Below are 27,083 nucleotides of genomic sequence, written 5' to 3' on the forward strand. Positions count from 1 at the left end.
CGATCTGTATGGGGAGTTATTGCTCTCCGCCCCCGAATCTACACACACACGTTACTGTATGTAAAGATTAAAGGAGCAGAGCCTGTTTACCAAGAATAAGTAAGGCAAGACAGAGCAAGACTACCACCACAGCAGCTGTGCTTGTACAAGAGGTTCAGTGGTTACCATTGACTTCACCATTCAACAGAACAAGCTCCCTTGAGATTGCGACTCAAATGGGAAGAAAAATGCCAATTAAAGGAAATTATTTTACTCTGGTTTGTGCTAGAGGAAGTATTTATGGTCATTTTAATTTAAATTAGTTCATGGATCTGCTTATATGGGGTTGTCAACCCACCACCAAGAACAACTCATATTTATATAGCGCCTTTAATGTATAAAATGTCCCAGGGCGCTTCCCGGAAGCGGCAACAACAACTTGCATTTATGTAGCGCCTTTAAAGTAGTGAAACATTCCACGGCATTTTGCAGGAGCATTATCAAACAAAATGTGACCCCGAGTCACATAAGGAGATGTTAGAACAGATGCTCAAAGAGGTAGGCTGAAAGGAAGGTCTTAAAAGAGGAGAGAGAGGTAGAAAAGCAGAGAGGTTCAGGGAGGGAATTCCAGAGCTTAGGGCTGAGGCAGCTGAAAGCACGGCTGCCAATGGTGGAGCGATGGAATTAGAGGATGCAGAAGTGGCTAGAATTGGAGGAGCACAGAGATCTTGGAGGATTATAGGGCTGGAGGATGTTACAGAGATAGGGAGGGTTGACTCCATGGAAAGATTTGAAAACAAGGATGAGATTTTTTAAATTCTGGCATTGCCGGACTCCAGATTGGTTTGGAGCCTCCAGTAGTTAAAGTTTAAACTCCGGGATACTGCTGGGAACAACACCCGGGACATTAAAAAGAAAGGTCTGTGCTGTTTTCCCTCTTCCTTGAACATCCTACAGATGTGAAAGGCTCTCTATAAATGGGAGTTCCTTCTTGTTAACAACAAGTTGAACTTCCACACCCCCTACTCACAAAGTTCACTTCACACCAGCAAGAGTAGCTGTGCGGTCAGACTATCGAGCAGATAAATAGACGCACAGTGTAAGAAAACAGACTTAGCAGCAGCAGTATTAAACTGTAACCCAGTTGAAGGGTTCTGACCATGTTGCTGCAACTTCAGTTCCAATATTTTTCTTGGCATTTTCCGAATCCCTCAATGGCGTCATGAGCCGTAAGTCATCCGTCATTGTTAATGATCCAAAGTCGATTCATTGATTCATTGTCTTCTCAGACTTAATAAAAAAAATTACGAGTCTGGGAGATTTTCTAAATCAGGGCGATGATTGGTCTCAGACTCCAGGCTATTGCTCATCGCAGTCCAGCGACTCTGGGTGGAAGTGTGCAGGTATGCTGATATCAGGTGAGACGGGGTTGGGATGTGATGTGCTCCCCTGCCGATTTGCCTGCTGGCGTTCACTGTCCAGGCTTTCACGCAGAGAATGGCCACTTGCGTGATGGCGAACTGTGGCCCAGGAGCCATGTGGCTCAATGAGTAGTGCTCTTCTCTCTTGGTCCAGAAGGTTGTGGGTTCAGATCCCACTAAGGAGACTTAGCAATGTAATCTGGGCTGATACTCCAATGCAGTATTGAGGGAGTGCTGCACTGTTGGTGGTGTTGTCTTTGGGATGAGGTGTTAAAACATGGCCACATTCACCTGTCACATTGTCATAAAAGATCTCATGGCACTATTTACAAAAAGAGCAGTGGAGTTCACCCTGATGTCCAGGTTAACAGTTATTCATGAGCCAACAAATGATCTGTCAAAAGGCAGACAAAAAATCAGAATTGACCTTCCTCCCAGTCATGGTTCTTGAGCAATTACAAAGTATTTCTGGTGTTTAAGCTCCACATAAGGCTCCTCCCACACTTCTTAACTGAACCCTATCAGTATATCATTTTATTCCTTTCTCCCACATGTGCTTATCCAGCTTCCCCTTGAATGCATCTATGCTATTTGCCTCGACCTTACCCTGTGATAATGAGTATGTTTTGTGATCTATGTATCTGTGCAGCCCTGAGATACCTCTGTTCCTCTACCCTATTTAGACACTTGATTTCCAAAGAGTGTGTGGCCTCTTTATTCTTCCTACCAAAATGAAAAACCTCGCACTTATCTATATTGAAGTTCATCTGCTAATTACATGCCCATTCTGTAAATATATTAATATCTTCCTGTATTTTGTCACTGTCCTCTGTATTAGCTACACCCCTCAATTTGGTGTCATCTGCAAATTTTGAAATTGTGCTTCTCATTCCTGAGTCCAAATCGTTTATGTAAATGGTGAACAACACCATTTGCCAGTCTGAGTAACTATCTTTAACCCCGACTCTCTGATTTCTGTTTGCTTGCTATCCATTCTGCTACTTGTCCTCTGACTCCACATATTCTGACCTTAGTCAATCCAAATATATTTGATCTACTGCATTACCCATATCTGCCCTTTGTGTTACTTCTTCAAAGAATTCGACAAGCACAGCCTTCTCTTTTGGAATTCATGCTATGTTTTATACTTTCAATTTCTAGATGTTTTGCTATAGCAGATTTGATTAAGTATTCCATTATCGTTCCTACCACCTACGTTAAGTTAATAATTCTATACTTCCCTGGACTTTATCTATCTGTATATTATATATTTAGCTGTCTGCCAATGCTTTGGCTCTATTCCCTGTTCTAATGAATTTTTATATATATGTAATAATGCCTCTGCTTTCTCTTCCCTAACTGCTTTTAATATTTACAGATGCAATCCATCTGGACCAGAGGTCTTATCCACTGTAAGTTTGATTAGTTTACCAATTATATCCTCCCTTTTTATCTTAAATATCTTTATATCATTTTTAATCTCTTCTTCTCACATCATCTCCACCATGTTAGTCTCCTTGTTAAATACCAAGACAAAGAGATTAGTCATTATTTCTGCTATTACACTATCAGTAATCGTGAGCTTATCGTGTCTATCCCTTAGTGGCCCTACCCCGATCCTGATTTTTCTTTTGTTATTCACATGTCTGTAGAATACTGTTTCTTTTTATGTTCCTGGATAATAAAGTCCCAGCATTGGACTCAATGGGACAAATGAGCTCCTTTTGTGCCATTATGGCTCAATGACTTAAGACTCTATTTGATTTTGTAGTTTCTCTTTGCCATCCTAATTGCTTTTGCAGTTCTTTCCTAACCATTCCATATTCCCTTTTGCTATCCTCTCCTTTGTTGCTCATGTATTTAGTATATGCCATTCCCTTTATTTTCAATTTTGTCTTTGTTTCTTTGTTCATCCATGGTGTGTCATTACTAGCTAGTTTGTTCTTGTTTTTCATTAAGATATATTGTTCCTGCACTCTATTGATCATATTTTGAATGTTTCCACTGCTGATCTATGGCTTTGTTTGTCAGTAAATGTTTTTGCAGTGATCATCTTGGTTTCCCAATAAAACAAAAATTATAATAATCCTGACATATCCATATAATTCAGTTTGTTTCTTCAGGCAGCTAAATACTTGAATCATATAATTACCAGGCTTCATCCTAGCCCCAGGGTTATGTTACATCAACACAAGGTTTGACAAAAGGAATATTATACGAATGTTATACTTTTAGTCATTCAGGGATTAACGAGGTACCTCTGCCACACATTATACACCTGTCTCATACTGATTTAAAGTGCTTACTCAACTGTCATGGAAAGACAGAGGAGCAACAACTAATTGGAGTTTGCAATAAATGCTTTTCGCAAAACAGTTTTTTTGTGTGTGTGTGTGAATTTTGCACATGTTTCTGTTTACAGCACCCAGTGTCAGGGACAAGCTGCTTCAGACCAGGCACAAGTTAGATGTAATCTAGTTGGATGTTAAGAGTTCCGATGGAAGGTTATTGAGCTGAAATGTTAGTTCTGTTGTCTCTCTCTCTCTCTCTCTGCAGATGCTGCCCAAACCTGCTGAGCAATTTCCAGCATTTTCTCTATTTATTGAAGTTAAATGTCACGCTGATCTCAAGCTGCGATGACCTTTCACCTCTGGGTCCCAATGCATTCAGGAATTTCACCCCTTCTAGCCCGGGGGCCCCTTTGCAAGTTTCCTGAGAGAAGGATGAGAAAGGAAGTCCAGCTTTTTTAAAAAAACAAAAAGGAAATAGTGCCTTTCACAACCTCACAAAGTGCTCTACAGCCAATGGAGTGCTTCTGCAATGCAGTTCCTGTCGTAATATAGGAAACGTGGCAGTTAATTTGTGGAACTCGCTACCATATGGAGTAGTTGAGGCAAATAGCATTGATGCATTTAAGGGGAAGCGAGATAGGCTCATGAGGGAGAAAGGAGTAGAAGGATTTGCAGATAGGGTGAGGTGAAGTAGGGTTGGAAGAGGCTCATGTGGAGCATAAACACTGGCACAAATGGCCTCTGCTGCAAAATTCTATGTAATGGTGCCTCCGCTCCGCCCCAATTATACATGCCTCAAATCAGATCTCAGAAACGTGCCCTCCGTTGAATAAGTACAGCTGTTGCACACATCCCGTGGTGAGATCGCCAACTAGTAAACCATTTGAGGCCTTTTTCTACGCACCAGAAGAACTAAGCTGAGATTGTCCAAACTCAATGAACTGCTTCAACATTTACAGCATCAACACCTTATTTAAGAAGAGTAACACAGCACACTGTCTCAATGGAGCATTGGCTCCCAGGCAGCGTCAAGAGCAAGTTTAAAGCAACAAGGGAGAGATACCTAGGTGAGAGTGCCACTTGTTGGGCAATGCAGTGAGTCCAGCATCTTGGAGCTACATTGTGTCACACCTTGGCGGTGGGACATGGGGCTGAAACCTCATCTACTGGGTTTGATGCCCATCTAAGTCCAAAGCCAAACAATAGCAGGGATTTAGGGTTCCATTGACAATAAACCGTTAAGGTTTTGTTCTTCCTGTTGCTGATGTCATTTGGACCTGATAGGCAAGATTTATAGACGAGTTTTCACCATTAGCACCATGCTTATTTTTCTCTAAATGCCACTATATTCCTGACAAAGATTTTCCCCTCCTATCCAATTTTCTATCTTAGGGGCTGGTTCTCTGTCGGGTTGAGGTTCTACAGGGTCTGCCTGCCCTCCTATACCTCACCAAATGACCGCTTGTCATGTGTGAGCCAAGAAGATGAGAGTTGGCAGTCAGGGCCAAGGATGGCACCATCGCCAAGCCTGATCTTGTGCTCCTCCAACATCCGCACACATGCATTATGCAGCAGATTACAGTAGGTGGCAGTCGGCAGTGGGCTGGCACAACTGTACCACTCCAAACACTGCCTCAAATCCAACCAACTAAGTCAGCAAAGAGCCGGGAACAATCCTGACGTCTTCCTGAGACCCAGTGACAGACCAAACTGAAAAATCAGGAGACAATCTGAGATATCAGTGCTGATGTCAGTGTGCTGTGTTATGGGTGGATAGGATGGAAGTTGCGCTGCCCTTGTGGAGGCAGGGAGACTAAATGGTGCCCAAGCACTTCCACACAGGGAGGGAGAGAAAGTTATGAGGAAGGGTTACCATCGGAGAACCACCTTGTCAGAGGCCTATCTGGTGGAGGCTAGCCTGTCCAATTTTTTAGCTGTTGTATGGCAGTCAGGAGTGAAATAGAAGTGAGTAGGAAGAGAGTTCTGTTAGTGCTCCTGAAGGTGCTGTGGATAAAGGCACTATGTGATCTAGAAATTTTTGATGGGGAGGGTTATTGAAGGATATTGGGTATAAAGTGGGATAGGAAGGCTTAGAGAATGGCCAAATGGATGGAGATGATCATTTCGCTCCTGAATAACCATAAGAAAATTGAGACATATTGGGGTGAGAGATCCACTAAAGCATTATGGGTGACCATGGGCTTCTGGCATTTAGTTGAGCGTCTTAGCGAATCAGGGAGGAATTTCCCGGAGTTTTTCCTACAGTTTTGTTTTCTCTCTTTTCTTGGCCTGAGTTTGAGTTTGCAGGTGTATTGGATCAGTATTGATCGTTCCCAGATGGGTTTTTTTCATCTGTATGTCCGTGCTGAGGTACTGAGCCGTGCAGACCAGAAAGGTCCCCGCTTTGGTCCCTGATCTATGTTGAGTTATCTGGGCTCAGATGTGGGGACCCTAGGATGCTAGAGTTGTCCCTATTGGTCTTGAGCTTGGAGATGGTGGGGGGAGGGGATTTCAGCCGTGGCCGTTGCCTGACTGGCTACCCACTGACCCCAGCGGGTAAGACATGTGAATATCAGGTGAGGCTCGAATGCGACGCTTGTCCTTGTCCAGTAACCTGACAGGGCTCACGTTAGAAGACAAGGCCGCTTAGGCCCGAGACAGGTGGCACCCGGCGCCTGAGCCTTCACCTTCAGGAAAGGGAGAAAATTTCCGCGTCAAATTAAAAACAAAATTTTCTAAAACTGTAGACCGGATTAGCATGATGTCTCGCCGAAAAGGTACTCGGGGGAGGTGGGAGGCTTGGCATCATTTACCCCGCTATGCTTCTGCTCGATGCAAGGCTGCGGCAATTTTAAAAATAGATGCTTTGTTCCATCCGGGCTGGGAAACAGCTAGTTCTCACAGAGTCAAAAGGTTACGTCGAATGTGTCCAAAACCTTTGTGCATGTCAATCTCACACGGGGTTGCAATATATCCATCAGTGGCAGCCAACAGGGACCTATTAGCTGCCAGAGTCTCTCGGCAGCCTTCAGCCGTACAATGAAGATTCATTGTTTGTCACAGAAAGCTATAATAAGAATTATTGGACATGGAGATTAAAAAAACAAAAAAAAAAGCTATGCAATTAACTGTGCCACAGCGGAGTCAAATCCTCACCACAAAAACGTGCAGGAACCCGTCAAATAGCTCAAGCTGCGGGGGGCTGGAAATTGGAAGCAAAAGCCTTCACCCTAGGAATAGCATGTGGTCAGCTGCAGCTCAGTGGGTGGCACTCTTATCCCCTGAGACTGAAAGATTGTGGGTTCAAGTCCCACTCCAGGAACTTCAGCACAAAATTTAGGTTGATACCCCCAGTTCTGTACTGAGGAAGTGTGCGCTGTCAGATGAGACGTCCAACTGAGGCACTTTCTGCCCTCTCAGGTGGACATAAAAGATCCCTGCCTATGGTATTATTTCAAAGAAGAGCAGGGGACTTTTCCCCACCCCCCCCTTTCCTGGCCAATATTTATCCCTCAATCAACATCACTAAAAACAGATTATCTGGGCATTGCCATTTGTGGGATCTTGCTGTGTGCAAATTGGCTGTTCCGTTTCCCACATTACAACAGTCACTACACTTCAAGGAGTATTTCAATGCTTTTAAAGTACTTTGGGACATCCTGAGGTCGTGAAAGGCACTATAGAAATGCAAGCTGTTCTTTCGAGCAAATAAACACATTAAGGGGCAGATCTTGACTTTCTGCGATTGTTGCAAAATGGATGACAGCGAGCCAGGAGCCCATTTCACATCTCTCTGAATTTTTATTTGCATTGATATTTTGCACTAGCATCAGCAACAGCTTGCATTTATATAGCGCCTGTAAAATAGTACAACGTCCCAAGAAGTTTCACAGGAGCATTATCAGAGAAAATTTGACACCGAGCCACATCAGCAGTTATTAGGGCAGGTGACCAAAAAGCTTGGCCAAAGCAGTAAGTTTTAAGGAGCATCTTAAAGGAGGAGACAGAGAGAGGTAGAGAGGCGGAGAGGTTTAGGAAGGAAATTCCAGAGCTTAGGATTTCAGCAGCTGAAGGCACGGCCGCCAACGGCCGAGCAATTAAAATCGGGGATGCTCAAGAGGCCAGAATTGCAGAGCTCTTGGAGGATTGTATAGAGTCATACAGTTATACAGCACAGAAACAGGCCTTTTAACCCATTGTGTCTGTGCCAGCCATCAAGCACCTAATTATTCTAATCCCATTTTCCAGCACTTGGCCCGTAGCCTCGTATGCTACAGCGTTTCAAGTGCTCATCTGAATACTTCTTAAATGTTGAGGGTTCCTGCCTCTACTACCTCTTCAGGCAGTGCGTTCCAGATTCCAACCATCCTCTGAGTGAATTTTTTTTTCCCTCAAATCCCCTCTAAACCTCCTACCTTAAATCTATGCCCCACGGTTATTGACCCTTCCACTAAGGGAAAAGGTTTCTTACTATCTAACCTATCAGTGCCCCTCAATGCCCTTTGTACATCAAGATCTACCCCATGTGTCAGCATGAGATTCCTCTGTCCTCTATCTCTGTGGGTTAAATGGATAAAAACCTCCGTTAAAATAGCAGACAGGCGAACATCACATGAACAAGTTATGGTTTCATTACCCAACTCAAATAGTTAGTATATGTGAACCCATTGAAAGTGTTTGCATTTATATAGCATCTTTCACATCCTCGGGATGCCCCAATGCACTGCACAGCCATTGAATTACTTTTGAAGTGTTATTTAGGCAGACGCAGCAGCCAATCTATGCACAGCAAAATCCCCTAAATGGTAATGAGGTAAAAGTGACCAGTGGTCAGAAAAATGAAAGCCCATGGGATACAGGGGAATGTGGCAGGTTGGATCCAAAATTGGCTCAGTGACAGGAAACAAAGGGTAGTAGTCGATGGATGTTTTTGCGAATGGAAAGCTGTTTCCAGTGGCGTTCCACAGGGCTCAGTGTTGGGTCCCTTGCTATCTGTGGTTCATATTAATGATTTGGACTTAAATGTGAGAGGCATGATTGAGAAATTTGCAGATGACACAAAAATTGGCCGTGTAGTTGATAGTGAAGAGGATAGCTGTAGACTCCAGAATGATATCAATGGTTTGGTTCAGTGGGCGGAAAAGTGGCAAATGGAATTCAATTCAGAGAAGTGTGAGGTAATGCAAGCAAAGCAAGGGAATACACAATAAATGGGAGGATATTGAGAGGGTTAGAAGAAGTGAGAGACCTTGGAGTGCATGTCCACAGGTCCCTGAAAGTGGCAGGACAGATAGATAGAGTGGTGAAGAAGGTATATGGAATTATTTCCTTTATTGGATGAGGTATAGAATACAAATGCAAGAATGTAATGCTGGGACTGTATAAAACGCTGGTTAGGCCACAGCTGGAGTATTGTGTACAGTTCTGGTCACCACATTACAGAAAGTACATAATTGCTCTGGAGAGAGTACAGAGGAGATTTACAAGAATGTTGCCAGGGCTTGAAAGGTGCAGCCATAAGGAAAACTTGGATCGGCTAGGGTACTTTTCCCTAGGACAGAGGAGACTGAGGGGTGACTTAATTGAGGTGTACAAAATTATGAGGGGCCTAGATAGAGTAGACAGGAAGGACCTGATTCCCCTAGTGGAGAGGTCAATTACCTGGGGGCACAGCTTTAAGGTGATTGATAGAAGGATTAGAGGGGACATGAGGAAAAACCTTTTCACCCAGAGGGTGGTGTGTGTCTAGAATTCACTGCCAGGAATGGTGGTAGAGGCAGAAACCCTCAATTCTTTTAAAAGGTACTTGGACATGCAACTGAAGTGCTGTAACCTGCAAGGCTTTAGACCAAGTGCTGGAAGTTGGGATTAGATTGGGCGGCCTGTTTTTTCAGCCAGTGCAGACATGATGGGCTGAATGGCCTCCTTCTGTGCCGTAACTTTTCTATGGTTAATCTAGCCTTGGCGTTAGTTGAAGGAGAAATATTGACCAATATTGCATTTAAGGAAAAGATAGATACAGAGGCTGTGAGGGAGAAAGGAATAGAAGGATATGCTGACAGGGTAAGATGAAGAGGGTGGGAAGAGGCTCATGTGGAGCATAAACACCAGCATGGGCCAGTTGGGCCGAATGGCCTGTTTCTGTGCTGCACACTCCATGTAAGCACACACATGTTGTAATACCCCTATAATTTTATTTTGCTAGCTTGCTCCCTGTAGCATTCAGGAGCTTAATCCTGAAGGATTGACATTGTAAAGAAAGAAATAAAACACCTTTCATGACCTCGGAATGTCCCAAAGCATTTAAAGCCAATGCAGTACTTTTGAAGTGGTCACGATTGCAATGTAGGTAACACAGTGTCCAATTTGCACACCGCAATCTCCCACAAAGAGCAATGTGATAAAGGCCAGATAATCTGCTTAAGTGATGTTGGTCTGATGGATAAATGTCTGATCTCGGATGGTGTATACCTATTTACCCACCTCCCTACTTCTGTCACACTTAAAAAGAGGCTCTCTACCCTAGCTCCCTACTTCTATAGCAGTGCCATTGAAGACTCTCCACCCATAACGTTAACCCATGCTTTCTCTCTTCGGATGCTGACCAGTTATGTGTTTCCAGCATTCTCTATTTTTACTGTTGCTAAATATTTGTGTTTTTAAAGTCTTGCATGGGGTGAATGAGGGGTCGATGAATGGAATTTGAGTTCTGTTTCTTCACTGGTTATCCCTTTAGTTCAGGGTGCAGGATAACATTTTTAAACTCACTGTCTGCATGTTGAAATGTTTCCTGGAAATTGATTGCTTTAAGCACCCTCTGTGATTGCCCAAGTAGTCATAGTCAAGTTCTTTACAATGGGGCTTTAGTGAAGGGGGGAATGGGGGCCTAGGCCAAGCTTAGTTGTCACAAGAAATGCCCATTAAAACATCCATTATGTCCATTATGATGCCCATTGCAATGCGCATTACAATATCCATTACAATATCCATTGCAATGTCAATTGCAATGTTCAGTATAATGCCCATTACAATGATCATTAAAATGCCAATTACAATGCCCATTGCAATGTCCATTACAACACCCATTGCAGTGCTCATTACAGTGTCCATTGCAATCCCCATTATAGCGTCCATTAAAATGTCCATTACAATGCCCATTAATGTCCATTGCAATAGCCATTATAATGCTCTTTACAATGTCCATTGAATTGTCCAGTACAATGCCCATCACAATAGTGTCACCTAATCTCTGCTTTCCTGTTTAACTCATATCTTCAACTATGGTGCTGTCCTGTGTTATGCCTGGGGATGATGTCCTGTATTATGGGCCCTGGGGATGTTGTCCTGTACAATGGGCCCTGGGATGGTACCCTGTACTATGGGCCTTGGCTTAGGTTTCTCATTCAAAAAACTCATGACGAATTCTTGGTGTGCTTGAGGGCAGGGTTGGTAGAAACAACCTTGATTCTAGGAAAAGGACAATTCTTGGTGCTTGCTGGGGCTGTAGCATTCTTTTGCTTCAGCTAAAACTTTTCATTTAAACGTCTTTGTCCATTGTTGACCAATCCCTAATGTTGCATTGTGGCACCGAATCAATTGTAGGATGACTGGGGTAAAGGATGAATGAGTTAACATTTCAAAGTAGTGGGGCACATTCTTGTTCATGGTATTTATAACTACTCATCACAACTAGCTGGCTACAAGGTCGATACACTGTTGACGGAAACACGAGTCTATTCTTTCAGGAGGAGAGAAACAATGTCAAACTGCGAAATACTATTCTTAGCCTGTGTTGTTTTTTTGCAAGCTGAAAGGAAAACAGGCAGCAATGCATTCCATTTCACTTCCAGGATTTGCTTTGTGTAATAATGATAAGAAAAGCCTCGACATTAAGGTAAAACAGTGGAAACCACTGCTGGCAATCTCAGTGAACACTTAACTTGTGCATATGAAATTCATCTGCCTGGCTGCTTTGAGAGGCAGCTCTCGGGCTCAAATCCCAGACAAAGAAATGTCTTACGTTTATCCTAAGTGTTTGTTCATTGATTCTGCTCAAGTCCAGGCTCCGATGCAGTATTTTTGTTCTTTTTTAAAGATATCGATCACAGCTATGTACCAAGTGCCTTTACCTGAAGCTGTAGCGCCCCTCTTTCCCTGAACACTTGCAGGAAAGGTTTAGGACATGTACCTAGGAGACTAAGGGACATCTTGGGCATGTTATATCTATGAAAATAAAAATATATTTATTTGGCTCCTTTCGCAACCTCAGAACGTCGCCACGTGCTTCACGGCCAATTAAGTACCTTTTTTTTAAAAAAAAAAGTGTAACCACTGTTGCAATGTAGGGAACAAACAGCAAATTGGCACACAGCAAGATCCCACCAACAGAAATGTGATAATGAGCAGATAATCTGTTTTAGTGATGTTGGATTGAGGGATAAATAGTGGTTTCAGGATGTCAGGAAAAACTCCCCCGCTTCTCTTTAATCTTTTACGTCCACCTGAGAGGCACAAGGGGCCTTGGTTTGACATCTCATTTCATCATAGTGATTTCATCAATGCATTATGTTATATAGATAATGTGAATATAAGGCAGATCAATAGAATAAGAGAGCATAATTTAGATGAGTGGAAAGAGAAATGTAATCTTCCTTGTTGGATATTTAACAGGCAGCTGATCAGCCAAGCTGAAAGTTCCACTTTCTGTGTCAAACCACCCTGCACCTGACTTATTACAGAGGAACTTTTAGCACAGAAACAGGGACATTCAGTCCAACAGTTCTGTGCCAGTGTTTATGCTCCACATGAGCCTCCCACCACCCTACTTTACCTCACCCTATCAACATATCCTTCTACTCCTTTCTCCCTCATGTGTTCATCTAGCTTCCCGTTAAATGCTAGTCACTTCAAGAATTCCTTAAGTTCCTCATTCTAACCACTCTCTGGGTAAAGAAGCTTCACCTGAATTCTTGTTACTATCTTATATTTATGGTTCTCTATTCTGGAAAATAAAATCCCAGCACTGTTCAGTCTTCCCTGATAGTTATAACCTCTCAGTTCTGATATCATCCCTGTAAATCTTTTTTGCACCTTCTCCAGTGCTTCCCTATCCCTTTTTTTAAAATACGGAGACAGGAACTGTGCACAATACTCCTAGTGTGGGCTAACCAAGGTTCGAGATCAGTTTGACATAACTTCTCTGCTTTTGAATTCTATTTCTGAACCCCAGTGCTTTACTGGCACGTTTTATGACTTTGTTGCATTACTACTGTGAATGATTTGTGATCTCTTTGCACCTCTACCCCATTTAGATTATTTTCCAAGAAGTCTGTGGCCTCCTTATTCCTCCTATCCAAATACACCACCTCACATTATTCGACATTGAAATTCATTTACTGTTTACAGAAGTGCTTGATGCAGATAGTTGGTGCTCAAGCATTAACACAAGCCTGAAATATATGCAAAAAAAAAAAGTTCGTTCCATAAACTGATCAAGGAACTGCACTATAATTTGGCTGCTTGAGTTTGAGCTGTGAGTCACAGTCTATTCACCTGCAGCTTCCATACCACAGCTGTCCCCACTTCCGCCTCTTTTGTGTTTGTATTGTTTTGCCCACAATGTGCACTCTACCTTCAAGTTCACTTCCCCAAGTACATCCCTGCTTATTTTTTCCTGCCGTCGACACCTAGCTCCCCATCTGCTACGCACTTTCCCAAGGCTGGCTTGCTGTTTAACCCTGATCGGAGCCCCTGCGGCAACCATTGGCATCATTTGCAAATGGAGCATTGAATTATGTAGTCAGGTGGATGAATTGGAAGTTTACATAGCTTGTAATCCACTAACCCAATCTCATTTAGGGTATTGCGGCAATTCTGGTCACTGCTTTTCCCCGAGAGTCATACAGGTGTTAAGGAGGGTGCAGAGAGGAGCGACACAGATGAATTTAATTCTCAAGAGGATGGGCTAGGAGGGAAGATTAGAGAAGCTGAATCTTTACAGTGTAAGAAGGAGGTTAAGGGCCAACTGCTACTTTTTCTGATTCTCTTCAGTCTGTTTCATTCATCACTTCTTGCCTCCTGTGTTTCTGATCATTCTCAAGGCAAACCCTAGCTCCTTACATTCTCAAGAGTATTTCCACTTGCCCTGATCTCTGGGTCAAATTCATAACATGTCTGGAAATGACAGGAAACTCTTTTTTTGATAATCTTTGCTGCTGATGCTTTTCGGAAGTTGGTAGAAATACGCAACACTGGAAGTTCAATACAGTGGAAAAACACTACCCTGGAAGATGTTACTCTCTCTGCAGATGCTGCCTGACCTGTTGAGTGTATTCCAGCATTTTCTGTTTCTATGTTAGTTTAAAAGTTAGGTTAGGCTAGAATTACTCACTGTGTCTCTGTAGGGAAGAACAGGGTGACCGGGGAAGCTAAACACTAAATTTTCAGAACTCGGTCTCATTGGGGATATGTTTTGTACTCCCCAAAGAGGGGTATATGCCTCCGTTTCTTCATTTCCCCTGTCTCATCCTTAAACCTGCTGACTCACAAGCCCAAGGCTTAACCCCAAACAGAATGGATGGAATGTGAGGTTTCAGTAGTGAAGAGGAGGAAGCACTCAGCCAGGGCTTTCCCTGTCCAAGTCCTCAGGGTCGGAATTCAGCTCCAATCCAAATCTGGCATCTGGATGAAGTGCCACTTTCAAACAATTGAAAAGGAGTAGAATTGAAAAGTAGGGAAGTTACGCTAAACCTGTAGAAAACCTTGGTTAGACCACACTTAGTGTACTGCGTGCAGTACTGGCTTCCATATTATAAAAAGGATATAGAGGCACTGGAGGGAGTGCAGAGAGGTTTACAAGGATAATACCAGAAATGTGTGGGCATAAATATCAGGAAAGGATTGACAGACTGGGTCTCTTTTCTCTTGAAAAAAGAAGGCTGAGAGGTGACCTAATAGAGGTCTTTAAAATTATGAAAGGTTTTGATAGAGTGGATACAGAGTGAGCTTGTGGAAAAGAAGAAAACTAGAGGCTATCAATATAGGATAATAACCAAGAAATCCAATAGGGAATTCAGAAGAAACTTCTTTACCTAAAGACTGGCGAGAATGTGGAACTGGCTACCAAAGGGCGGGGGGTGGTGTGGTGCGATGTATTTAAGGGGAAGCTAGATAAGCATCTGAGGGAGAAGAGAATAGCGGGTTATGATAAAAGCAAAATACGGAAATCTGGAATAAATACAAGAAATGCTGGAAATACTCAGCAGGTCTGGCAGCATCTGTGGAGAGAAAAGCAGGGTTAAATGTTTCAGGTCACTGACCCTTCTTCAGAACTGACAGATATTAGAAATATAAAAGGTTTCAAGCGAGTAAAGCGGGGGTGGGGCAAGAGGTAACAAAAGAGGTGTTGACAGGGCAAGGTCACAGAGAATAACTGACCAGAAGGTCATGGAACAAAGGCGAACGGTGTGTTACTGGTGTGCTGAAAGATAAAGCGTTAGTACAGAGAGGGTGTGAATGACTGTAAAGCACAAAGTACTCCAAGCACAAACATAAAAAAACACATTAAAAAAACCAGAACAGTGGGTAAGCACAGTGGAAACAAACTAAACAAACTGAAAAACCTAAAATAAAATAACCAAATAAAAAAGGAAAAAGAAAAATAGAAAAAATAACTAAGCATAAAAAGGGGGACCCGTCATGCTCTGAAATTATTGAACTCAATATTCAGTCCGGCAGGCTGTAGTGTGCCTAATTGGTAAATGAGATGCTGTTCCTCGAACTTGCGTTGATGTTTACTGGAACACTGCAGCAATCCCAGGACAGAGATGTGAGCATGAGAGCAGTGGGGGGGGGGGTGATGAAATGGCCAGCAACTGGAAGCTCAGGGTCATGCTTACGGACTGAGCGGAGGTGTTCCGCAAAGCGATCACCCAATCTGCGTTTGGTCTCCCCAGTGTAGAGGAGACCACATTGTGAGCAGCGAATACAGTATACTACATTGAAAGAAGTACAAGTAAATCGCTGCTTCACCTGAAAGGAGTGTTTGGGGCCTGGGATAGTGAGGAGAGAGGAGGTAAATAGGCAGGTATTACACCTCCTGCGATTGCAGGGGAAGGTGCCATGGGAAGGGGACGAGGTGGTGGGGGTAATGGAGGAATGGACAAGGGTGTCGTGGAGGGAATGATCCCTTCAGAATGCTGACAGCGGAAGGGAGGGGAAGATGCGTTTGGTAGTGGCATCACGCTGGAGGTGGCAGAAGTGGCGGAGGATGATCCTTTGGATCTGGAGGCTGGTGGGGTGGAAAGTGAGGACAAGGGGAATCCTGTCGCAGTTCTGGGAGGGAGGGAAAGGGGTGAGGGTAGAGGTGCGGGAAATGGGCGGACACAGTTGAGGGTCCTGTCAACCACAGTGGGGGGGAGTCCTCGGTTGAGGAAAAAGGAAGACATATCAGAAGCGCTGTCGTGGAAGGTAGCATCATCAGAGCAGATGCATCGGAGACGGAGAAACTGGGAGAATGGAATGGAGTCCTGACAGGAGGTAGGGTGTGAAGAAGTGTAGTCGAGGTAGCTGTGGGAGTCGGTGGACTTATAATGAATATTCGTAGACAGCCTATCCCCAGAGATGGAGACAGAGAAGTCGAGGAAGGGAAGTGTCGGAGATGGACCATGTGAAGGTGAGAAAAGGGGGGGGGGGGTTATGATGTTAGATTTAGTTGAGGAAAGATGGGAGGAGGCTCAAGTGGAGCATAAATGCCAGCATGGACTGGATGGGCTGAATGGCCTGTTTCTGCGGCATATATCCTATTAATGTAATCCTATGTAGCCAATAGTCAGTATGAGAGAAGCTGAGCGGTCAGTGTGTCAGACACGTATCAATGCTATGATATCTTTGCCTTGACACCAGTCTGAGAGAACTATCGAGGGCTGGGAGCTTGAGGGGAAAAAATCATCACTAGACCAGTCTTGCAAACCTTGTGGCTTAGAATGCGACTCTAAGGAATCGACAACTGGGTTGTCTACTTCGACCTTCAATTGACCAGGAGAACTTGGCAGCAGATAGAGATATCCTCTGGTCTTCACTGGCAAGAGTGTAGGTAACCAGAGGACACAGATTTAAGGCAACTGGCAAAAGAAGCCAAAAGGGCAGATGAGAAGAATTTATTTTGTGCAGCGCATTGTTGTGATCTGGAATGCATTGCCTGAAAGGGCGGTAAAAGCGGATTCAATAGTAATTTTCAAAAAGGGAATTGGATAAATATTTGATGGGAAAAATTTTGCAGGGCTATGGGGAAAGAGCAGGGGGAGCTGGCCCAGGCATGATGGGCCGATTAGCCCCCTCCTGCTCGATAGTTCTATGAATATTGGGTAGGAACAAAATGTTAAGAGGTGGCAAATTACTCCCCACCCAATGATTTGAGAAATGTTTTATTTCTTTCCCATTCCCCCACCAAGGTCAACTTTTGCAACTTAGTGAAAAATCGGGACTAATCAATGCAACAAGGACAAAGAGGTCTGCTTGATTGGCACCCCATCCAGCACCTTAAACATTCACTCGCTCCACCACCGACGCACAGCGGCAGCAGTGTGTACCATCTACCAGATGCACTGCAGCAACTCGCCAAGCCTCCTTCGACAGCACCTTCCAAACCTCTGCCACCTAGAAGGACAAGAGCAACAGACACATGGCAACATCACCACCTGCAAGTTCCCCTCCCAGTCACACACCATCCTGACTTGGAACTTTATCGCCGTTCCTTCACAGTCGCTGGGTCAAAATCCTGGAATCCCCTCACTAACAGCACTGTGGGTGTACCTACACCACATGGACTACAGCAGTTCAAGAAGGCGGCTCACCACCACCTTCTCAAGGGCAATTAGGGATGAGCAATAAATGCTGGCCTGGCCAGCGACGCTCAGATCCCAAGAACCAATAAGAAAAACTAAAAGCGAGCAGCAGGTTTTCGCATTCAACGTCCCATCATGGTGTGTAACAGAGCAAAAAACTTCCTGTAGCACCAGCTGCACCGAGGAGCAGGAGGAGGAAAGACGCAAACTTAAAACGTGGTGCGTAACACGTATTTGAGAAACTCTGGGCTTGCTGCAGAGAAGGTTTCTGAGCATCTTAGTGGGAGAGAAACACAAACACAGCCATTCTTTCCCAGTGGTTCCGCGATCAGTCCCTATGGATTTCAGTTTTAAAAAAGAGATATGCATATCTCTCGTGGCAATGCTCTGACCTTGGGAAATATATTCCTGGACCCTTGGAATGACTTGGCTCAAACTGACAGGAAATGCCTGCGGCTATTTAGGCTGAGTGAGCTACTGGAGTAAATATTTTCATTAATGTAAAGCGTATGGACATTATCAGTCACTGCTACTGTGCTGTCTGACCCCATTAAAGGGACAGTGTCCAACAAAAGGTACGCCACCAGATCCAGTAAGACACAGTCTTTCAAATAATCAAGCAATGTCTGCTATATCTGCAGACCTATTGTAACTGAACTATCGTTAAACAGCGGAAAATGTAGGGATATGGCGGTGTAGCACTTTGCCGACTGGCCTCGTAACCCAGCCTGGTTTACAAATGTCCTCTCGGGATGTTGCCGGATCTGGCCGATACGTGACTCCATCCCCGCACCAACATGGCTGACCCCGAAGTGGCCTAACAAGCTGCTCCGAGGTTCAAGGCCCACCACCACTTTCGCAGGGCAGCTAGGGATGGGCAGTTAATTACCAGGCTTGCCAGCGAACCCCCACATCCCGAGAATTAATTTTTCAAACAAAACCTAGACGTGCTGAGTTCAAATCTCATCGGGGAGAGTTAATGAAATGTAATTCAATATGTCTTGTCATTTTTCAATTGGAACCTGAAGGAATCACAATGAAAGTTTCTGGATTGTCATTAAAACATAACTAATTTACTAACACCCGCCAGAGAAGAGAAACTGCGATACCAACCCTGTCTGGTCCATGCATGTCTCGAGTCCCACACTGCAAGCCTGATTTTAACCACTGATGTCAATGGAGTGTAAATGTGTGGGGTGTAAAGCAAGCATCCAACCCAACCCTACCCCTTCTCACCAGGAGGCTAAGGTTAAAATTGAGGCTCGAATTGTTGAAAGCACCCACTGCCACCGCCACCTCAGATCAACTGGGGTCAAGTAATAAAAGTGGCTAAGCCAGTGACGCCCACATCCCAGGAGCAAATGCAATAAAACAGTTTACAATTTACACATCTCAAATTGAAGCGAAGGTCACTTTACAACTTGCTATCGCAGCAGAGAACTTGAAGAATTCGATGCAGTAAGTTAGACACGACCCTTTCACCTTTTTTTCATTCATTCACAGAATGTGGGCGCCGCTGGCAAGGCCAGCATTTATTGCCTGTCCCTAACTGCCCTTGAGAAGGTGATGGTGAGTCACATTCTTGAACTGCTGAAGTCGGTGTGGTCTAGGTACATCCACAGTGCTGTGGGGGAGGGAGTTCCAGGACTGTGTTTCAGCAACAGTGAAGGAATAGCAATATAGTTCCAAGTCAGGATGGTGTGTGACTAGGAAGGGAACTTGCAGGTGGTCCCACACGTCTACTGCCCTTTTCCTTCTAGGTGGTAAAGGTCGCGGGTTTGGAAAGTGCTGTTGAAGTGGCCTTGGTGAGTTGCTACAGTGCATCTTGTAAACGGCACACACGGCCACTGTGCACCGGTGGTGGAAGTAGTGAATGTTTACGGTGGTGGATGGGGTAGCAATTAAGCAGGATATTTTGTGGTGGTGTCGTGGTTCTTGAGTGTTGTTGGAGCTGCACTCATCCAGGCAAGTGGAGAGTATTCCATCACACTCCTGGGGCTGAATTTTACGCCACCCCAGCGGGTCGGATGGTGATGTGGGGGCGGCGTGAAATTGGCCAGCCCCCGCCTCCAGCCAACTTTACGGTGGTTGGCGGTGGTGGGGGCAGGGGGTGGGGAACCGCCTGCCCCAGGCCAATCGAGGCCCTTAAGTGGCCACTTAATGGTCATTAAAGGGCATTTGCCCACCTCCACGGGCATTTTACAAGTGGGTGTGCTGGGGATATCAAAGGCTGCCCAGTGATAGCTGCCAGCCATTCCGCGCGCCGGGGGGCTGCCATGTCAGTTGGGCACAGGGTGCCCGATTGAGGGCCGCCCCCGCCTCCCAACCCACCCCCGGGACCCAAGATGTGCCCCCCCCCTCCAAACGACTACCCTTGCCTCGCCGCCACAACTGACCACTCCACCGGCGAGGCAAGCCCAACTTACCTGCTCTCCTGGCTCCATGGCCACCACTCCCGGTGGCGCTGCTAGAACTAAGAGCTGCTGGCCCGATGATTGACCGGCAGCTCACTGAAGCAGGACTTCCTCCCTCAAGCGGGTGTAAGTCCCGCCTCAGGATAATTAAAGCCCGGGAACCCGTAAAATGTGGGTCGGATCCCTGAGCTAGGTTTTATGTCAGTGGCGAAGTCCCGTCTGCCTATGGTAAAATCCAGCCCCTGGCTTCTGCCTTGTAGATGGCTTTAGGGAGTCAGGAGGTGAGTTACCACAGAATTCCCAGCCTCTGACCTATTCTTGTAGCCACAGTTAAGTTTCTGGTCAATGGTGATCCCCCAGGATGTTGATGGCAGGGGATTCAGTGATGTTAATGACATTAAATGTCAAGGGGAGATGGTTTAACTCTCTCTTATTGGAGATGCTCATTTTCTGGCACTAGCATGCAGGCACGGGCTGCTTCATTATCTGAGGGATTGCGAGTGGAACTGAACACTGTGCAACCATCAGTGAACATTCCCGCTTCTGACCTTATGACAGAAGGAACGTTATTGATGAAGAAGCTGAAGATGCTTGGGTCTAGGACATGGCCCTGAGGAACTCCTGCAGCAATGTCCTGGGGCTGAAATAATTGGCACCAACCACAACCATCTTCCTTTGTGTTAGGTGTGACTCCAACCAGTGTAGAGGTTTCCCCCAATTCATATTGCTTTCAATTTTATGTGGGCTCCTTGATGCCATACTTGGTCAAATGATGCCTTGATGTCAAAGGCAGTCAGTATCACCTCACATGGAATTCAGCTCTTTTATCCGTGTTTGGACCAAGGCTGTAGTGAGGTCTGGAGCCAAATGTCCCTGGCAGAATCCAAACTGAGCAGGTTATTGGTGAGTAAGTGCTGCTTGATAGCCCTGTCAATGACACCTTCCATCACTTTGTGATGATTGATAGTACACTGACAGGTGGTAATTGGCTGGATTGGATTTTTCTTTGCTAAATTATCAGACTGCTTATCTGACATATAGTACAGGATGAGCAGGAATTTCCACCAGTTAAATATTGGGAAGACTGAAGCCATTGTTTTCAGTCCCCACTCCAAACTCCATTCCCTAACTACTGACTCCATTCCTCTCCCTGGCAACAGTTTGAGACTAAACCAGACTGTTGGCAATCTTGATTTGACCCCGACTACATATTCACACCATCACTGCCACCGCCTATTCCCACCTCCGTAACATCGCCCAGCTTCGCCCTGTCTCAGCTCATCTGCTGCTGAAGCCCTCAATCATGCCTTTGTTACCTCTAAACTTGACTATTCCAATGCACTCCTGGCACCTTAAAACCTTCCTCTTTGGCCTGGCCTTTGGTCATCTGACCTAATCGCTCCTTAATGTGGCTCAGAGTCATATTTTGTTTTATAACTCCTGTGTGAAGTGCCTTGCGAAGTTTTCTTATGTATTGCTGAAAATAGAGACATTTTGTTGAAGCTTTTCATCTTGCACTCATCAAGACAATTCGCAAGAATACCAATGTAAGGGAAAGCAACAAATTTATACTGTACTGATAGATTGGCAAGTGGACTCTGATTGGTAGAGGCGCTGCCATGGAGAATGCACCAGTATATGGTGACTGACAGTTAACTGACAAGCTTGTTTGGTATGTAAACCAGGCAGCTTGACTCTGATTGGTCAAGCTACATATATTAATACACAGGGCCCTGTTCTTTGCAAACAGAAAGAACATGTACACACATTGCACCTGTTTCAGCTAAACAAAATAAGTGACAGCCATTTGCCGGTTTATTCCTCAGGGCAATCCCTTGACCAGTCAGAGTCAAGCTGCCTGATTTAAATTTCAAACAAGCTTGGCAGTTAACTGTCAGTCACCATAACTGGTGCATTCTCCATGGCAACGCCTCCACCAATCAGAATCCACTTGCCAACCAATCAGCAGTCACTTCTCATATAGTATAAATTTGTTGCTTTCCCTTATATTGGTATTCTTGTGATTTGTTCTGATGAGTGCAAGTTGAAGAACTTCGACAAAATATCTCTATTTTCAGCAATATATCTCAAGTTCTGTACTACCAAAGTTTTCTTATGTTAAAGGAGCTATATAAGTTGTTGTTGTTTTTTTGGACTTGGGTTTTGCACCCGGCTTCAAGTTTAGCTCCACATGAATGCAAGAACTTGCATTTATATAGCACCTTTCGCAACCTCATGATGTCCCAAAGCACTTCACATCCAATTAACAATTTTTTGAAGTGTAGTCACTGTTAAAATGTAGAAAGCCTGGCAGCCAATTTGCACACAGCAAGCTCCCACAAACAGCAATGTGATAATGATAATCTGGTTTTTAAAGTGAGGGATAAATATTGGCCAGGACACCAGGGAAACTCTCCAACACATCTACAAAATAGTGCCATGAGATTTTTTTATGTCTTCCCCAGGAGGGCAGATGGGGCATCAGTTTGACGTCTCATTTGAAAGACAGCTTAACAAACACAAAGTTCACCGAAATGAAAGTTGTTAATGTTTGAAATCTTCAAAGAACAGCCTCATGCCATGTGGCAAAAATTAACTGGACGAAAGAGTGAATGAAGCAGTTACTTCAGTTCAAAATTAAAGGCAGCACTCTTTGCCTGCCTGTTGTTGGGGGTGTTTGCAGTTGAGATGGAGTGGGATCCGCGCAGTGAGCGTAGGTGTGATCAGTTCCTGAAGGAGGCAGATGCACCAGACTCCTGGCAACACTTTGCACTGGTCACTCAATGTAACCATAGGCATCTGAAAGAGTGGGAAAGTCAGTCAAGGGTAATAGGTTTCGAGACGGAGCTGCCAGATGACTTAAAACTGTAAGGGTATAGAGTTCAAGCTTGTTTTTAAGGAGCTAACAAAACTCAAACTGACTAAGAAATCACAGCAAGGTTTATTGAGGTTTAAAGCAACACTCAGCCATTTCTGCTAGCTGAAAAACTGCCCTTGCAGGATACCCCACTCGTCCAGTCTGGATCTAACCAGTTTCTGAACTGAAGTTTTTAGATTAGATTAGAGATACAGCACTGAAACAGGCCCTTCGGCCCACCGAGTCTGTGCTGAACATCAACCACCCATTTATACTAATCCTACACTAATCCCATATTCCTACCAAACATCCCCACCTGTCCCTATATTTCCCTACCACCTACCTATACTAGTGACAATTTATAATGGCCAATTTACCTATCAACCTGCAAGTCTTTTGGCTTGTGGGAGGAAACCGGAGCACCCGGAGAAAACCCACGCAGACACAGGGAGAACTTGCAAACTCCACACAGGCAGTACCCAGAATCGAACCCGGGTCCCTGGAGCTGTGAGGCTGCGGTGCTAACCACTGCGCCACTGTGCCGCCCTTAGTGTTGTCAGACACAGATTAAAGGACCCTCTATAAATGTTTATAGGTACTACTCTTGCCCGACATCACTCTCACATGCATCCTGAATGTTACAATGCGAGTATTTATAGGTGGTCCTTTACTTGCGTAAGTGCCAATGTTTCATATAAGTTAGCAGGAAGATTGTGGGTTCAAGTCCCATTTCAGGACTTGAGCAGAAAATCAACGCTGGCCCTCTAGTGCAGTGCTGAGGGAGTGCTGCACTGTCAGAGATGCCAGCTTTCAGATGAGACGTTAAACTGAGGCCCCGCCTGCCCTCCCAGGTGGGTGTAAAAGTTCGCATGGCACTGTTTCGAAGAACAACAGGGGAGCTCCCCCCAGTGTCCTCTCAAATATTTATCCCTGAACCAACATTACTAAACATAGGCTGTCTGATCATAATTTCATTGCTGTCTGTGGGAGCTTGCTGCCAGTAAATTGGCTGCCGCATTTCCTAACTAACAACATGTTATAAGACTACTTCATTGGCTATAAAGCACATTCTGAGGTTACAAAAGGCTCTATAAAAATGCAATCGTTTTTACTTCTGACGTATGTGATTTGACAATCAGTATCAGACAAGGTTGCAGTCAGGCAAATAATGCCAAGAAGAAAACGAGATATGGAGTTTCATGAGCGCTGTGGTATGTAATGTTGGTTTGACCCTTAATAAAGTTATTGTTTTTCTCTTGGATTACAAAACCCTCCTCTGAACTACTCAAGTGAGACGTTTACTAATCCCACTGCAGGGATACAGAGCAGCCCTATAAGAGGAAGCATCTTGTTCAGTTAAAACAAAAAATTGCTCCCAAAAAAGTTGCGTACTCTTCTCAGCAATAATTCCCTCTGTCTTTAGTGGTAGCACTCTTGCCTCTGAATCAGAAAGCTGTGGCTTCAAGTCTCACTGCAGAGACATGGCCATCAAATTTCAGCTGACACTCCCAGTGTACAACTGAGGGAGTGCTGCACTGCCAGAGGTGCCTTCTTTGTGATGAGAACCGAGGCCCTGACTCGAGGCGAACGTAACTGATTCAGTGGCATTATTTGAAGAAGGACAGGGGAGTTCTCCCCAGTGTCCCGGACAGCATTTATCCTTCAGCCAAAATAAATGAATTGGTCAATTTTATTTCCTCATTGTTGCTTGTGGGATCTTGCTGTGTACAAATTAGCTGCTGTGTTTAGCTACAAAACACCAGTGATCGCGCTTTTATAAGCGTGTTGTTGACTGTGAGACCCCTTGGGATGTCCATAAAGTACCTTTGAAGTGTAGTCACTGTTGTGATATAGTAAACACGGCAATAATTTGCACACAGCAAGATCCCACATTACACTATTAGATATTGTGTGGACAAAGTCTTCCTTGAACTCTTTGGCAGAGAGAGCTCATTACAAGAGTGGCCCAGAGCACGAGAAAAATATCTGACAAAGTCCTTAAAAACATAACCAGAACATTCCATCCCTGCTCTGCTAAAAATACAACCTAAAAAAGAATTAAGTGCATAACATTTGCCAGACCCTGTGCAGGACTCTCAAAGAAGGTCTTTCCTTACTTAATTTCCCATTTTGCCTCTTTAGGTCTCACTGCTCCCACGCCATGCACCCTCCATCCCCCATTGAGAAGCAACTTGTTCCCAGGCTTCTACGTAGCTAGTTTTAGGCACCTGTTAAATCCACGGCTGTTGCCGAATGTTGCTTCTCCAACCTGGGAAGAGAAATACATGGGGCCTGAACAAGACTCAGTAGATGCATTAATGAGGCCCAAAACAGGAATGTAAGAGGTCCTATAGAGGGCAGAAGGAGCACTAAAAGAGGTCTGCCAGAGGCACAAAAGATGCTTGAAAGAGGACCAAGAGGCCTTAAAGAGGACAGCAATAGGCCTGATAGAGCGCAGAAAGAAAGAGGCCTAGTCAGAGACGGTGGCTGAAAGGTTGGCAAAGGGACAGATTGGGCAGGTTTTCTGATTTAGGGCAATTGGTGCAAAGCTTCACACAAGGAATTCAGGTGTAGAGGTCAGACACATTATTCCCACTGCTCTCTGTCAATTCAGATCATGGACAAGGTTTACAGAGTAGCCTTTAGAAACCTGAGTGGGACACAGTGAAAGGGACAGAGTAGAAGGCAGGGTGAGGGGCGGAAGGAATAAAGATCTACTGTGTTGGCGAATTTGAAAGACACTTCTTACAATACACCGGGCTGTGTTTGTGAGAACAGAAACCTCCAAGTAGCAAGGATGCAAGCAGGATGTTAGGATCCCAAGACGTGTGAAAAGTCAGGAACGTGCTAGAGAGAGATCAGATCAACCATGTGAAAAATGAGGCTGGGCTGCAACTTCACAAAGTGTCCCCACCCCCATCCCCATCCCCATCCCGTGCTGTCCCTCAGATCTTAGAATAAACAGCAGGAGCTGACTCAAGCTGCGCCACTGGGCAGTTCCAAGGAGTTCCTGTTTTTCAGTGATGCAGTCTGCTTCATTGTTCCCCGCACACCTGTGAGTGATGGAGAGAGGACTGAAAAACAGATTTGGAAAGAAAGAGCAAATGCTGAATGCTGACTGTAAGGTTTGATAAAACCCTAGTACAACAGGCCCCTGGCCTCCTGACCCCCAACACCCTCGATTCCCCCCACCCCTCCCACCATGGGTGGGGGGGGGGGGTGGGGGGAGTATTGTCCTAATTAGAATTTCTAATGAGCAATTAAAATTAGTTATTAGTCAATCCCATTATAAAATGATCTGGATTTGCCATTACTTCTCAAAAACAATAACTTGGATGTTTATAGCACCTTTCCAGTAAATGAGACAAATTATTGTAATAGCTATCTAACATCTACTAAACAAGTGTGTTTGGTTTCAGTAATTCAATAGGAAAAGTAAAGGGCTTCATTATGCTACAGCCAAGCTCATATGCAAATTGGATAGTCTGGTCTGGATTTCATTTGAAGTTGAGACATGGGCACCACCAGCGATTTCCCTGTGAGCATTCAGCATCAACCACATCGTGGGGGCCCGGAGTCACAAAGTTGCCAGGTCGGTGGGTAGCCCCCTGGCCTCTGTGTGAGAAGCTCACGGGTTCGAGACCCACCCCAGGGACTTGAGCATAAAAGCTAGGCTGACACTGCCAGTGCAGTACTGAGGGAGTGCTGCACTGTCGGAGGTGCCGTCTTTCCAATGAGACAGTACTCCGAGGTCCCGTCTGCACTCTCAGTTGGATGTAAAAGACCCCATGGCACTATTTTGAAGAAGGGCGGAAGCAGTCCAACCCAGTGCCCCGGCCAATACTTACCCCTTGACCAACAACACTCACAGAGCAGATGATTTGGTCATTCTCACATTGTTGTTTGTGGGATCTTGCTGTGCTCAAATTGGTTGCTGCATTTCCTGCAGTCCAACAGCGACTACACTTCAAAAATACTTCACTGGTTATCAAGCACTCTGGGACGTCCTGAGGTCCTGAAAGGTGCTATAGAAAACAAGACTTTCAGTTGCGTACTGCAAATCCCACAAACCGCAATGTAATAATGGCCAGATACTATGTTTTCAGAGATGTTTGGTTGAGGGATAAGTATTGGCCAGGACTCTGGGGAGAATTTCCCTGCTGCTCGTCAAAAAAGTCGATTAATCATTTTATTTAATTTCATTAAGTCAAGCAGAAAATTAATAGATTCACAAGTGGCACTGTATATAAACACAGGAAAATTGCTTTGGTACTTAC

General features: G+C 44.7%; 1 protein-coding gene across 1 annotated transcript in view; it reads left to right on the forward strand.

Annotated features, from left to right (window-relative positions):
- Positions 1–2,778: 2,778 nt before the first annotated feature.
- LOC137353395 (tumor protein p53-inducible protein 11-like) overlaps positions 2,779–27,083 on the forward strand; it is a 117,725-nt gene continuing 93,420 nt past the window's right edge. The window contains exon 1 of the mRNA XM_068019630.1: positions 2,779–2,812. The gene's annotated coding sequence lies outside the window, so the exon portion shown is untranslated. The remainder of the gene's footprint in view (positions 2,813–27,083) is intronic.

Source organism: Heterodontus francisci, chromosome 41, assembly GCF_036365525.1.
Source record: "Heterodontus francisci isolate sHetFra1 chromosome 41, sHetFra1.hap1, whole genome shotgun sequence".
NCBI lineage: Eukaryota > Metazoa > Chordata > Chondrichthyes > Heterodontiformes > Heterodontidae > Heterodontus > Heterodontus francisci.